At 41.0% G+C, this 14,550-nt stretch overlaps 1 protein-coding gene across 10 annotated transcripts in view; it reads left to right on the top strand.

The window, feature by feature from the left end:
- ANKRD11 (ankyrin repeat domain containing 11) overlaps positions 1 to 14,550 on the top strand; it is a 237,056-nt gene that overhangs the window by 110,476 nt on the left and 112,030 nt on the right. The window lies entirely within an intron of this gene.

Genomic DNA, 14,550 nt, shown 5'->3' with positions numbered 1-14,550 from the left:
GAGGTTGTCCATGTTGTTGGTTCAGCTCTGTTAATGTGCATAGTAGATGGATTAAATATCAGCAGCTGCAGCTGGATTCTGAGGTACAGTCAAGACTGGTTTGTTTGTAATGTAGTCTGACCATTGTCAGTGCTTAATAGATATTTCCTGAATGAGGAACAGATCTAAGCACCTTAGCGTATGCTTCACTGCTTTTCTTTAGCTTAGAAAATGGACCAGGAGGTCCATTGTGAAGTTCTCAAAAAATGGGATAATGTGTACTATTAACTACCCTTCAGTAATAGGCAGTCAGCATCCTTACTTACTTTCTGTGTTCTGTTCTATCACTTATACTTAGCTCTTTGTATCTGTAGGTTCCACATCCATGGATTCAACCAACCACACCAACCATGGATGGGGAAGTATTTAGGGAAAAAAAGGTTATTACTGATGGGTATTATGTACTTAGGCCTATGATGGTTGCTTTATACTGAACATGTACAAATTTTTTTCCTTGTCATTATTTCTTAAACAGTACAGTATAACAATTATTTATAAAGAATTTATATTGTATTAGGTATTATAAGTAATCTAGAGATAAGGTATACAGGAGGATGTATGAAGATTACATGCAAATCCTTCTCCCTCTGCAGATTCTGGTATCTGCAGGGAGTCCTGGAACTAATAATCCCTGAGGCTACTGAGGGACAACTGCATTCAGAAAAGGATATTGAAATCTCTGATGATGTATGTGGTTTTGTGTATTTCTCCTGCAAGTTTGTTTTTACTTCATGTATTTTGAAGTCAGTTACTAGGGGTGTAAACATTTGAGACTGTTACATCATCTTCATCTGCCTCTTTATTATTATGAAATCACCTTCTTATCCCTGAGATCTTTGTTCTGCAGTCTGTTTTGATACTAAAATAGCTGGTCTTTCTTTTGACTAGTATTACAATGCTATATATATATCCTTTCCATCTTTTTAAGTGTAAACTTCTTGTCTTTATATTTAAAGAGGGTTCTTGTAGGCAGCCAGGAGTTGGGTATTGGTTTTTAAAGAATCCCAATCTGATAATCTTTCCCTTTTAGTGGGTGTTGAGACCATTTACATTTAGTGTGATTATTGGTATGATTAAGTTTAAATCTACTGCTGTATATCACATTTATATTATAAGAACCTTAAAATAGTGTACTTCCATGTCTCCTCTACTAGCCTCTCTCTTGTTTTTCACACTTTTACTTGTACATATGTTCTAAGCCCCATTATTGTTGTTTTTGTTTAAACAGTTGACTATAAAAGAAAAAGTCTGATGTGTCAGCCTGCGCCATTACCATTTCTGGCACTCGTCATTTTTAGTGTAGATTCCTATTCGTATCCAGTGTCACTTCCCCCTGGCTGAAGGACTCCTGTCAAGATTTTTGTAGTGTGATTCTGCTCATAAGTTCTTTCAGTTTTTGTATGTCTGAAAAAGTTTTTATTTCAGCTGTGTGTATGGAATCACCATTATTGAAATAATTCACCTATTTAAAGTGAATGATTTTTAGTGTATTCACATTGTCTTTGATTTTAGAAGAATTTCAGTGGGTGTTGAACCCAAGATGACAAGTATTTTTCTTTCAGTTCTTCACAGATGCTGCTCCCTGGTTTTGTACTCAGGTTGTTTCCCACGAGAATCTGCTGTCATCCTTGTGTCAATCTGCTGTCTTCTCTGTGTGGCCTTTCTCTCTGGCTGCTCTTTAAGATTTTCCTTTTATCTCTGTGATGTGCCTTGGTAAAGTTTTCTTCATGTTTCTTTAGCCTTGGGGTTCATGGAGCTCTTTGGATCTCCTTGTTTATAGTTTTCACCCAAATTTGAAAACCCGAAGGCTTTATTGCTTCAAATATTTTTTCTGTCTCTCACCCTCTGTGGGAACTCCAGTCACATACCTCTTCATTTGCTTGCAGTTGGCCTAGTTCACTGATGGTGCTGTGTTCATCTTCTCTCTCAGTCATCTGTTCGCTCTGTTCAGCTTAGGGTACTGGAGTTCACTGATCTTTTCTTCTGAATGTCTGTTTTGCTGTTAGTCCTGTCTGGTGTGGTTTCCATCTCCCATGGTGTGTGTAGTTTTCACCTCTCCAAATTCATACTTAACATGTCTCTAGTTAAGTCTTTGAATATTGGGGAACCCAGTTATTGTAACTGTTAGATGGCTATGTCTTATAATTTTGCCCTCTGTGTCAATTCTGGGTTGTTTTCAGTTGATTGATGTTTTTCTCATTATGTGTTATATTTTTTTAATTTCATGCCTGTTTTTTTAGATTTATAGAAAAGTTGTAAAGATAATAATAGAGAATTCCTGTGTATCTCTCATCCATCTTCCCCTAATTGCTAATGTCTTGCTAAACCATGGTACTTTTGTCAAAACAAACCAACATTGATTCATTACTATGAATTACACTGCAGATGTTATTCAGATTTCCTCAATTCTTATCTAATGTAACCTTCCTGTCCCAGGATTCCATCCAGCACACTCCACTACATTTAGTCATCCTGCCTCCGGTCTGGGGCAGCTTTTCAGTCTTTCCTTGTCTTTTGTGACCTTGACAGTTTTGAGGAGCACCATCTAGGTATTTTGTAGGATGTCCTCCATTTGGATTTGTCTGATGTTTTCTCCTTAGACTGGGGTTTTGGTTTTTGAGTGCCTTGTCATGACATCCTGTCAGGGGGTGTGGGTCATCACCATGACATGTGTGATACTAACCTTGGCCATTTGGCGAAGGTCCCTGCCCTGTGTATTTATTGTCTCTCTCCCCACCCCCCCCACTTTTAAAAAAGATTTTATTTTTAGAGAGTGGGGGAGGGAGGGAGAAAGAGGGAGAGAAACATAGATTGGCCGCCCCTTGCATTCCCCAACCCTGCGACTTGGCCTGCAACCCAGACTTGTGCCGGGACTGGAAAGCGAATCAGCGGCCTTTCAGCCAGTGACCTTTCACTTTGGGGGGTGATGCCCAACCCACTGAGCCACCCTGGTCAGGGCTACTGTTCCCTTTTTGTCCTCTGTCCTTCAAATACCAGCACTAAATCCAGAGCATATGTGAGAGGAGGGGAGGGGGATATTTGTGGGGAAGATTTGTCTCTTCTACCTGTTTCTTTGTTCAGGTTTTATTTATATCAGTATGGATTTGTGTATACTTATTTTATACCATACTCACCCCCCCCTATTTTTTTTTTTTTTTTTTGGCTTAGATTGTTTCAGCTAAATATTTGGGAATATCTGAAAGCCAGACACTGTGATTTTTCCCTCACTAGGCACTGCACGGTTTTACATTTCTGTAAATCTTCTGAGCTTTGCCATGGGAAGCAGTTTGCTCCTTTCAGGTCTTGCTCTTAAGGTTTGTGAGGCAGGTAGGGTTTCCTCAATTGTGAGCGAATGCTTCTCTGTCTGAGGCCTTCCTGACCTTCCACCTGGGCTGTGATCTGGCTGACAGAGCCTGGCAGACTTGTCCTGGTTCTGTACCTGCCCGTGGGTCTATTCCTGCTCACTAAAGACCCAAGGGAACCTCTGCAGATCTCTGGATCATTTGAAGGTGGGGGAGGAAGAAAGAAAAGAAAGGAATGGGGTGGGGAGCAGTGGACATGTAGCATTCTGCCTTTTTAATCATCTTGTGGGCTTTTCTGTAACTTTGTATTTGACAGATCTATGTGCAAAGCAGAAACTGCTTCCACTCTATTTCATGTAATTTTTTAATATATTGTTTGAGTTTATATTTCTAAAAGGTAACCCGTTTACAAGGACAATGGAACATGACCCCCAGTGCAGGGCAGGTCCTGGGCTGGAGCAAGAGGGTCAGACTGGAGTGAGGTCTTTGCAGTTGTTCATAGCATGGTGTCATAGGTGTTTGGAATTAGACAATTTCCTTGTGGTTACAGTGTGATGTTGACATTAGGGGAAGCTGAGTAGAGGGTATATAGGAACTCCGAACTTTTTTAATTTTTAAAAACATTTATTTATTTATTTATTTTTAGAGAGAGGAGAAGGGATGGAGAAAGAGAGGAAGAGAAGCATCACTGTGTGGTTTCCCCTTGTGCTCCCCCCCACTGGGAACCTGGTCTGCAACCCAGGCACATGCCCTGATGGGGAATTGAACCAGCGACCCTTTGGATCGTAGACTGGCATTCAGTCCACTGAGCCACACCAGCCAGGGTGGAACTCCAAACTTCTTTTGCAACTTTTTTTTTAGTTCGATTAAATAGAGCATTTTTTTTATTGTATTTTGTTCCATTACCATTTAGTCCCCTGATTTCCCCCAACCCTGCAGTCACCACACTGTTGTCCATGCCCATGAGTCCTTTTTCCTTTTTGCTCAGTCCCTCTGCTACCCCTATACTCCCCACCCTTAGTTGTCAGCCTGCTCTTTATCTATGAGTCTGTCTCTGTTTTGCTTGTTTGTTCAGTTTGTTCATTAGATTCCACATATGAGTGAAATTGTGTGGTATTTATCTTACTGAGATTGGCTTATTTCACTTGGCATAATGTTCTCCAGGTCCATCCATACTGTCACAAAGGGTAAAATTTTCTTCTTTTCTTCCGCTGAGTAATATTTCATTGTGTAAATGTCCCATAGTTGTTTTATCCACTCATCAGTTGATGGACACTTGGGCAGCTTCCATATCTTGGCTGTGGTAAATAATGCTGTGATGAACATAGGAGTACTTAGGTTCTTTTTTGAATTAGTGTTTTGGGTTCCTTCAGATACATTCCCAGAAGTGGGGTCACTGGGTCAAAAGGCAGGTCCATTTTTAATTTTTTGAGGTATCTCCATAGTACTTGCCACAGTGGCTGCACCAGTCTGCATTCCCACTAACAGTGCAAAAGGGTTCCCCTTTCTTCACATCCTCTCCAGCACTTGTTGCTTGTTGATTTATTGATAATAGCCATTCTGACAGGTGTGAGATGATATAATTTTAATTTTAATTTGCATTTCTCTGATTAGTGATGTTGAGCATCTTTTCATATGTCTGTTGGCCACCTGTATGTTCTCTTTGGAGAATTGTTTTTTCAGGTCTTTTGCTCATTTTTTAATTGGGTTGTTTGGTTTTTGGTGTTGATTTTTATAAGTTCTTTATAACTTTTGGATATTAACCCCTTATCAGATGTATTGGTGAATACGTTCTCCCATTCCATGGGTTGTCTCTTTATTTTGCAACTTCTTTATGTCTAAAATATTTTAGAATAAAACATTTTTTTAAAGAACCCAACAGATAAGTACAGTCTTATTCCCCCCAGTGGATGTTCACAATGTTTCAAAAATAAGTACAGTTGAAATAGAAATTACTTAAACTCACAAATGTATGGTGTGAAATCTGAAAGCACCCTCCTTTCTCCCCCTCACCAACCACCCTCACCCCTCCTCTCTCCTAGACAGGAGATGGTTCCTTTAATGAGTGTCCTTTCTCCCCTGTGTTTATCTGGCACTTGAATTACTCAGCAGAGTGGCTTCTTCTTCTTCTTTTTTTTAAACTTGGTGTCAACTGCTAGAGATCTTTTCTGCTGTGTACTCTTTTTTAGTTGTGCTTTGCTGTCTTAGTTCACCATCGCCCTGGTTGGTGATGGCTGGCATGGTCTGCCTCTCCTGGCTCATCTGTCCTACTCTGTGTGGCCACACTTACTTTTTACATGTCCAGTGTGCAGGCTTCATGTATTTCCACATGTCTGGAATGCTGTCTGTTGGCTCTTTGCGGGGCCTTCAGGCACCCCCCCCGCCCCCCAACTCTATGGAGGGCTCTCAGGTCATGACTACAGGTGGCCTGGTGTGGGACCCCCTCCGGCTTTCATCACAGATGCACATTATTGGCATATTATTAAGCCCTTCCTGTCCCTTGACCTGAGGTGTTCATGGCACAGGGAGTGATTATAATGAGCCTTGCTGACGCCTGTGGTGTGCATGTCAGGCACACCGTAGTTAGTGATTAGACGTCTACTTGCCTGCAGCTCAGTCAGTGAAGGAATTAAGTTGTCAAGCTTCCATTTTATGAAGATGGCTGTTTTAAATTCAGTGTATCATCTGAAAGTGACCCTATGTTTGTTTTGGCTTTGTGTAATCTATGCTTTCAAGGCTATTATTTTCTTAAACTAAAAAAAAAAAAATTTGTAACTTGTGAAAGTATCTGTTTTCTCCACCTCCCAGAGGTAAGAAAATTTTACTAGGTCAGTATTTGCACTTACGTCACTACTTGTGTCCTGAAGGCTTCTTTTAGAACTACCGTTCCCTAAACAGGTGTCTTTTAGGATAATGGGCCAGTGAGCTGATGTTGACAGCCCTAACCTGCATCTCCTCTCCCCTTGTTCAGCAGTGAAGCATTGGTGAGCCATTGTTCCCATGCTGTTATGTTGGCTGCACTTTTTGAGTGTCTCAGTTCAGGAAGGACAGGTGCCTCATGAAAGGGGGCAGCAAGGAGGAGTATGATAGGTTTTCTGGGATTGTCATGTCATATAAAACCTGGTTGTAATGATATAAGAAAGAAAGTTTCTATGAATCGTCTGTCTTAGTCATCAAACTTTTAAATATGTGACTTTCTACATGAATTCATTTTTATATTTAGGCATTATGTTAATAGAATACTTTGCAGTGCAGATTTTATTTTTTAATCTACATTAAAAGCAGGTAAACTGTTCATCCTAAGTCCAGCATTATATTTCTCAATTGGTAAGGGATTTACTTGAAAAACTCTGGCAGCTCCTTCGTTTTCTTTCACAGGCAACTATGACAAAACTAGTAATCGTTATTTTCCATGAATTTGTTGAGATTGTGTTTGCTTTTTATGAAAGATTTTATGTATGTATGTATGTATGTATGTATGTATTGGGGAAGGGAGGGAGAAAGAAAGGGAGTAACGTGGAGGTACAAGAGAAACAGCAATCAGTTGCTTCTTATACGTGCCCCCACCAGGGACCAAATCTGCAACCCAGGCATATGCCCTGATGTGAATTGAACCAGTGACCTCCCACTTTGTGGAGTGACACCCAATCAACTGAGACATGCTGGTCAGGGCAGAGATTATGCTTCTTAACTTTTTAAAGTGGATTGAGAAATCTTGGAGTTACTTCTCTTCTTTAATAAGATTAGCTGACACTTTAAAATCTAACTTTCTGTGGTTTGTTGTAGAGGTATTTGTGGCCCTTAGACATAGCTCATGGGATGGGCAGTAATGACAATATGGTAGCTGCCTTTTAAGTGAACTAGAAGCAGCCAAGCTTGAGACTACTTATGGTTCTCAGTAAAGGTGTCTATGAGATTGGATGGAGGGAGGGCTCCTGTAGACCATTCGTGGTTCCCAGTGTTTCCTGAAAATGTGTGTGAGAGATTCAATGGAGGGGGAGGGTTCCTAGAAGATAGGCCAGTTGTACCTAACTGTTGCACTGACCTCTTGGTCCCCTTAGGTTATCTAGTCCCCATGTCACCAGCAGCAGGTGTTTCACACAGTCACTAGTGCACACAGGGTTTTCTGTAATCAAAAATGAAGAATAGTGCTGAGTGGGATTTTTCTTTAAAAGGCTGTGGTTGATCGGTTGTAGCTAAAGTGAATTTTTATTAAGTCTCTGAAAATGTTTGAGTGAACAATGAAAATACAGTCCTTTGCTTATATTTCATTGTCAGGGATAGTACCTCTGGTTTCTCCTTAGTCAGTGGAGAGCAGCTCTTGGCCCATCCGCAGGGACACTGCAGGCTCTTTGGGTTGTTTGTGCCTTCCCTCTCTGTTGAGGAGCAAGGGTGGTGTCTGTTGACTTGCTGAATTGGCTTTTTTCTGTCTTCCCGGCAGGATAAAGGTGGGCAGCCCCTTCGTGGCTTGGCCCTGGCAGGTGGGTTCCAAAGGTGAGGAGCTTTGTGCATGTGGTCACCAGTTATTTTGTTATGCCTGTTGTAATAGAAATTTTTTTGACCTTGTGTCTTTAAGCATGCTGTTCACTCCTGTATTCTGGTCATAAACCATTGGATACCTGTTCTTAGCCATGGAGAACTGGAATTTTTTGGAACTTAAAAAAATAAAGTTATAGCAGAATAATATCAGAAAGGTTTTATTTATAAAGTGTTGATTTAGTTCGGCCTACAAAACATTTAGTTGGTGTTGTCTCAAATAAGTCAGTAGTCTGATTAGAAAATAATGAAGAGAATAAAAGTTTACAGATAGTATAAAAATATATTTTGTTTGTTGATTAATAATTGGGAATAAACTACATTTCTGAAGGTGGAATTGGAAGTAGCTTTGGATGCTGTTAGCCTTGCCTGCTCTTTTTTTATTCATTTCTTGCTGGTAAACAGCAGGGACAATTACTTTCCAGTCCAAATTCTTATGAAGTGGATGTTCTTATGGTTAGGGCTGTCTCAGGCACATTCTTTCCTAAAATTGCACACCCTCTCTGGTGCTTGAGGAAATAAACAGGTGATATTTTGTTTTGTAAAGACTGACTGGGAAATTAAATTTTAAGTTTCCTTTTTATTTTTATTGTGATTTTTAAATGGAAGCCCTCTATTATCTCTTACAGATTCTGCCATGAAAAGCCTCTTAGTAGTTAGTATGTTCTCTCACACACATGTGCTCTCACCTACATGTTCTCACATGTATGCATACACATATGTTCTCACAAGTGCCAGTGAGCTCCCCACTGACTTTCCATGGTTCTGATTACCACTGGGCTGTTAGGCTTGATTTCTGTAGATATTAAAAGTAGATTGCTATAAAATACTGTAAGACCAAAAGGCCACCTGATTGAAGTAAAAAGGAAGGTAAAAATAATTTACTGTCCCTTTATAATTTAAAATAAAAAAATTTCCCCCCAATTTTAAGATACAATTGACATAACATTGTATAAGTTTAAAGTTACAACGTAATGGTTTGGTACATGTTTATGCTGTGAAATGATCAGTGCAATTAGTCTGGTCAACATCCATCACTTCATGTCATTATAAATTCTTGTGATGAGAATTTGTTTATTTAAGATTTTAAAAATGTATTTACTTTTTGAGAAGGGAAGGTAGGGAGAGAGAGAGAGAGGGAGAGAAACATTGATGTGAGAGAAAAACATTGATTGGTTGCCTGTTGTATGCACCCAGATTTAGTAAAAAGGCTAAAGATTTGTACGATCTGAAGAGAAACCAGAGTATGTATGCACCCAGATTTAAGACCGAACTCGTGACCCAGGCATGTGCCCAGATGGGGAATCGAACTGGTGACCTTTCACTTTGTGGGATGATGCCCAACCAGCTGGGCCACACTGGTTGGGGCATGGTGAGAACTTTAAGATCTGTTCTGTCTCTTTCTGTAGGGCATATCTTGCCCTTATCTCATTCACCTCTTACATCAGACTCTAATATTTGATCGTTTCAAAGGCACTGATCATGGTTCTACCCCTGATTTCTGCAGTTTAATTTTCATCATTGATTTTTTTGTATTAGTTTGTGGAGAGATAGGTGTTGTGTTCTGGATCTTAATTCTGTTTGATACTTAGGTGACTTTTTGATGTTCCTTAATCTTATGGACTTGGAACAACTTCATAGCAAATGGCTTCTTATACAAAAAGGGGTATGTTCCCAGACAAGTCTAGCCTTCTCCCTGAGGTGTGCTTGGACATGTGTCTCATGTGAGCAAATATAGCCCTGGAGGGCTGTGCATGGGTCACTCCCTGAACCTCTCAGGCAGGTTTTGTCCGGGTTTGGCTCAGAGTTAGGTTTGCTGACACATACAGCAGTAATTCAGTCCCTTCCCTAAGTACTCTGTTTCAGAGTTTGAGGGTGGAGTCTGGAATAAGTCTGAGCTCCCTGGGGAAGAGAATATTCTTTTTCCTGAAGGGAGTTCAGAAATCAGAGGATGTTTTATATTCTTTTCTTGTCAGTTGCTTTTCTCAAGGTCCTCCTTCAGTGCAAGCTGCAGATGTGAAATACTGTTATTTTTCACCTCTCAGCATGGATGCTATATTGGGGAAAGAAAGGTAGGGGTGGTAGAGGCAGCTCTCCAGGGTCCATGGGATTCACATATGTGCCCATTTGGTGCCAGCTTCTTGGCTTTTTGTTCTTCTGGCTGACCACCTGCTGTGTTTGGATTCTGTATGGCACTTGGCCACCCACAGGGCTTCGGCTTGCTTTGGCTTTCAGACTCCAGCTTTTCTGGTGCTGCTTTGTTTCAGGGTGACTTAATTGACCTGTCACTGCAGATATAAATTAAGTAGTCAGTATCTGTGTAGTGTGACACTAGCTTTGGAATCAGACAGAAATCAGCACTTTAGAAAGGGTGTGTGTGTGATGTAACATTGTTTTGTCCATGATGTTTTACCAGAATTTGGAGATACCTGTTGGAAGAATAGAGGCAGTTAGTCGATTTCTCCTTACTTTGTTGCTCAGGAAGCAGTTACATGGGGGCTGTTGATGGCACCTCATAGTAGCTAGGGAGTCATGGCAGGAAGGAAGCTTTTGGATATGCCTGGGAATCATAAATTTCTTCACTCTTGGTGGATTTCTATTGTCTTGTAACTTTCATCCACAAATTCATCATTTCCTTTTGTGGTTCCTTTCTATCACAGATAACCTTGGTGCCCACATCTGTCTGTCACTTTAGTGAGCACCACTGGCATCTTTTTTGCATAGGTCATAGGCACTTATTTTCAGGTAGCAACAGCCTGCTGGTCATGGTTTATAGCAGCTGCCTGGAGAGACTGCAAAGCCAGGGAGCTGGTCCAAGAAAGACAGGAGCTTGTGATACCTCCATGTTCCTCTCACTAGGAGGTGTCCTAGTGAGGAGTTTATAGATGGATCCTGATGTCAGAGCATTTTCCAAAGTTGTCATAATGTGTTAATTTTGTTGGTTGTGTCCCACTAGACAGTGAATGACTGACAGTATAACTTTTCCCTGCATGCTGCTCTGTGACACAAGAGGTTAAACGCTGTCTGTGGCACCTTGGGATGAGTTCTTTAATTTTTGCTCTTCTGTTAAGATGAACTGGGCAATGGGAGAAAACAGGTTAGGATTATGGGCCCTTGCAATTTTATAAATTAGTGTAGAACCATGCACAGATTTGGGTAATAATCAATCATATGCTTCAGTGTTAATTTAGGGAAAGTTTGCTCATGAGCAACATTGTAATTTTTTTTAAAGATTTTATTTATTTTAGTAGAGAGGGGAAGGCCTGCAACCTAGGCTTGAACAGGGGATTTTTCAGTTCATAGGCCAGAGCTCAATCCACTGAGCCACACCAGCCAGGGCAACATTTGTAATCCTAAAGGGAGAGGCAGAGAATGTTGATTTTAAAAAGTAAGTTACAATACAGTAGATTCAGTATGGTCTCATTCTTGACTGAAAAATATACTGTAATGTTTCACTGGAGACCTGGGTGGTAGGGATTTGTCTCTAGTGGGTTTCTTTTGTTTTTGTTTTTTAAGATTTTATTTATTTTTAGAGAGAGAGGAAGGGAAGGAGAAAAAGGGGAAGAAACATCGATGTGAGAGAGAAACATCTGTCAGTTGCCTCTCACACCCTGACTGGAGACCGAACCCACCATCCAGGTATGTGCCTTGACTGGGAATTGAACTGGCAGCCTTTTCCCTTTGCAAGATGATACCCAGCCAGCTGAGTCACACTAGTCAGGGCTATTTCTAGTTATCTTACAGGGTGTTGGTATTATCTAAATTTTTTTAAAACATTTTTTTTTTATTGTTCACGTACAGTGTTCTGCCTTATCCCCCCACCCCTCCCCACCACCCCATTATCAAAATTTTTTACAATAAAAATGTACTGCTTCTGTTTTCACATTTCCTCTTCCTTTTTCCAGACCCCATAAGTATCTAGTGTTGGTGCTGGGGGATGGGAGAATCTGAGTGAGGCCTGGGTTGATGTTTTACATTGGATGTTTTTACTAACTGTTTTAATAACTTTAAAAATAACTAACAGCGGCCCTGGGTGGTGTGGCTCAGTTGGTTGGAGCATCGTCCTGTAACCAAAGGGTTGTGTGTTTGATTCCTCGACAGGGCACATTACCTGGGTTTCAGGTTCAATTCCTGATCTGGGCTCATACAGGAGGCAACCAGTTGATGTTCTCTCTCACATCGATGTTTCTCTCTGTCCCCCTTCCATTGTCTCTAAAAGCAATGAAAAAATGTCTATGGGTGAGGGAAAAAAAATTTTTTTTAAATAACTGACAGTGGTTTGAAGGTTGAAAATCTAGACAAAAATGAGAAATTTAGCATGGCATAGTTGAATAGATAAATGGCTTTATTTACCAAAAACTACACTTTTATTTCTTAGGTGGTAAGGTGGGCGTAAAAATGTTTAGTTGTACATTTTGGGTAGATTCACTATCTAGTTTCAGGTGCAGCAGGAGCTCCAGGGGGAGAGGAGACAGGTTGGAATATATCTGCCCTGGTGGGTGGGTGTGGTGGGTAGAGGTATGAGGGTGAGCATTTCCCTTCCTCCACCTTTTCCGGTGGCCCAGCCCACTCCTTGCTTCCCTCTGCCTTCTTTTTGCCTGTATGGTAATGCTGGCGAAGCTCTTTCACTTGAAGGATCTCAAGCTCCCTGGGAGGGAATAGAACAGATGTGATCTGAGTGCCATGGCCCAGAGATCTTAAATGGCCGCACTGTAGTCACCAAATTAATGACCTATAGCTGGCTGTCAGTTATGCCCTCAGAGATCTAATCTAGCCTCCTCAGTCACATCCATATGTGGGGCTAAAAATGTTCAGACGTGAGCTGTAAGTAAATTTGGTGTATATATATATATTTGACAAATCCTCCAGCCTGAATTTTGAGTAGCTGAAGGACATTAATTTCTTGAGTTGAGAATTCTAAAGGCCCAGTTCTGTGAATCACATTTCCTAATTAGCCTGCTGGGGGCGGTCATCTGGTTTTGGGTAGAGGAATCCAGTTATGTGGATGACCGTTTGTCTGGAGTCAGCTGTGTGGGCCATCCTGGGGGGCTGTTCATTGTGTGTGATTTACAACCTGAGTCCATCTAGGTACATTCAATAGCAGGTTAATTGGTTCATGAAACTGTAATCAAGGGGAGTGGGTCTGGGTCCAGGTGTAGCTTTCCCCTCTTTCTGAAAAGATTGCTTTCAGAAGAGTCCTAGGCTCTGTTTCTTAGGCCAGCTGAGGATCATGTTCACCTAGAACACGTGAAGGTGAAAGCACTGTGGAGATTCTAGGGGCCTGACTTGGGGGCTGTCCATGCTGCTCCCAATACAGCAGCTCCCCTGGGTAGCCTGCCCAACATCTGCATACTTTCGCTTGTTGGAGATGGAGGGTGGCACCCCCTTTGAAAGGAAGGAGGATGTAGCATGGGAGACTTCCAAAGTCTCCTGAAACACAGAAGGTTTGAGATGATTCTTAATGTGACCATATCATTTCAGTCACCCTCAGTGCAGGATTAACTTTGTGTTTTTGTGTTGGAACATATGTCATCCTATGTAAGTCATTTGCATAATTACAAAGTCATCTAGCCTGTTTTATAAACTGGAAGAATATTTGTCATAATTTGGCTTTTTGTTGATGATTTGAGGTCGGGACTTTTTTTTTAAATATATTTATTGATTATGCTATTACAGTTGTCCCATTTCCTGCCCCCCTCACTCCACTCGATCCTGCCCACCCCCTCCCTCCCACATTCCCCCCCATCATGGGTCATACTTACAAGTTCTTTGGCTTCTACATTTGCTACACTATTCTTAACCTCCCCCTGTCTATTTTCCACCTATCATCTATGCTACTTATTCTCTGTACCTTTCCCCCCCTCTCCCCCTCCCACTCCCCTATTGACAACCCTCCATGTGATACCCATCTCTATGGTTCTGTTCCTGTTCTAGTTGTTTGCCTAGCTTGCTCTTGTTTTTGTTTTAGGTGTGGTCGTTAATAACTGTGAGTTTGCTGTCATTTTTACTGTTCATATTTTTTATCTTTTTCTTAGGTAACTCCCTTTAACATTTCATATAATAAGGGCTTGGTGATGATGAACTTCTTTAATTTGACCTTATCTGAGAAGCACTTGATCTTCGCTTCCATTCTAAATGCTAGCTTTGCTGGATACAGTCATCTTGGATGTAGGCCCTTGCCTTTCATGAGTTGGAATACTTCTTGCCAGCCCCTTCTTGCCTGTAAGGTCTCTTTGGAGAAATCAGCTGACAGTCTTATGGGAACTCCTTTGTAGGTAACTGTGTCCTTTTCTCTTGCTGCTTCTAAGATTCTCTCCTGTTTAATCTTAGGTAATATAATTATGATGTGCCTCGGTGTGTTCCTCCTTGGGTCCAGCTTCTTTGGGACTCTCTGAGCTTCCTGGACTTCCTGGAAGTCTATTTCCTTTGCCAGACAGGGGAAGTTCTCCTTCATTATTTGTTCAAATAAGTTTTCAATTTTTTGTTCTTCTTCTTCTCCTTCTGGAACCCCTATAATTCAGATGTTGGAACATTTAAAGATGTCCGGGAGGTTCCTAAGCCTCTCCTCATTTTTCCGAATTCTTGTTTCTTCATTCTTTTCTGGTTGGATGTTTCTTTCTTCCTTCTGGTCCACACCGTTGATTTGAGTCCCAGTTTCCTTTGCATCACTATT

Source organism: Desmodus rotundus, chromosome 12 (assembly GCF_022682495.2).
Source record: "Desmodus rotundus isolate HL8 chromosome 12, HLdesRot8A.1, whole genome shotgun sequence".
Classification (NCBI taxonomy): Eukaryota; Metazoa; Chordata; class Mammalia; order Chiroptera; family Phyllostomidae; genus Desmodus; species Desmodus rotundus.
The sequence above is the reverse complement of the archived record's forward strand: the minus strand, read 5'-3'. Positions and strand labels throughout refer to the sequence as shown.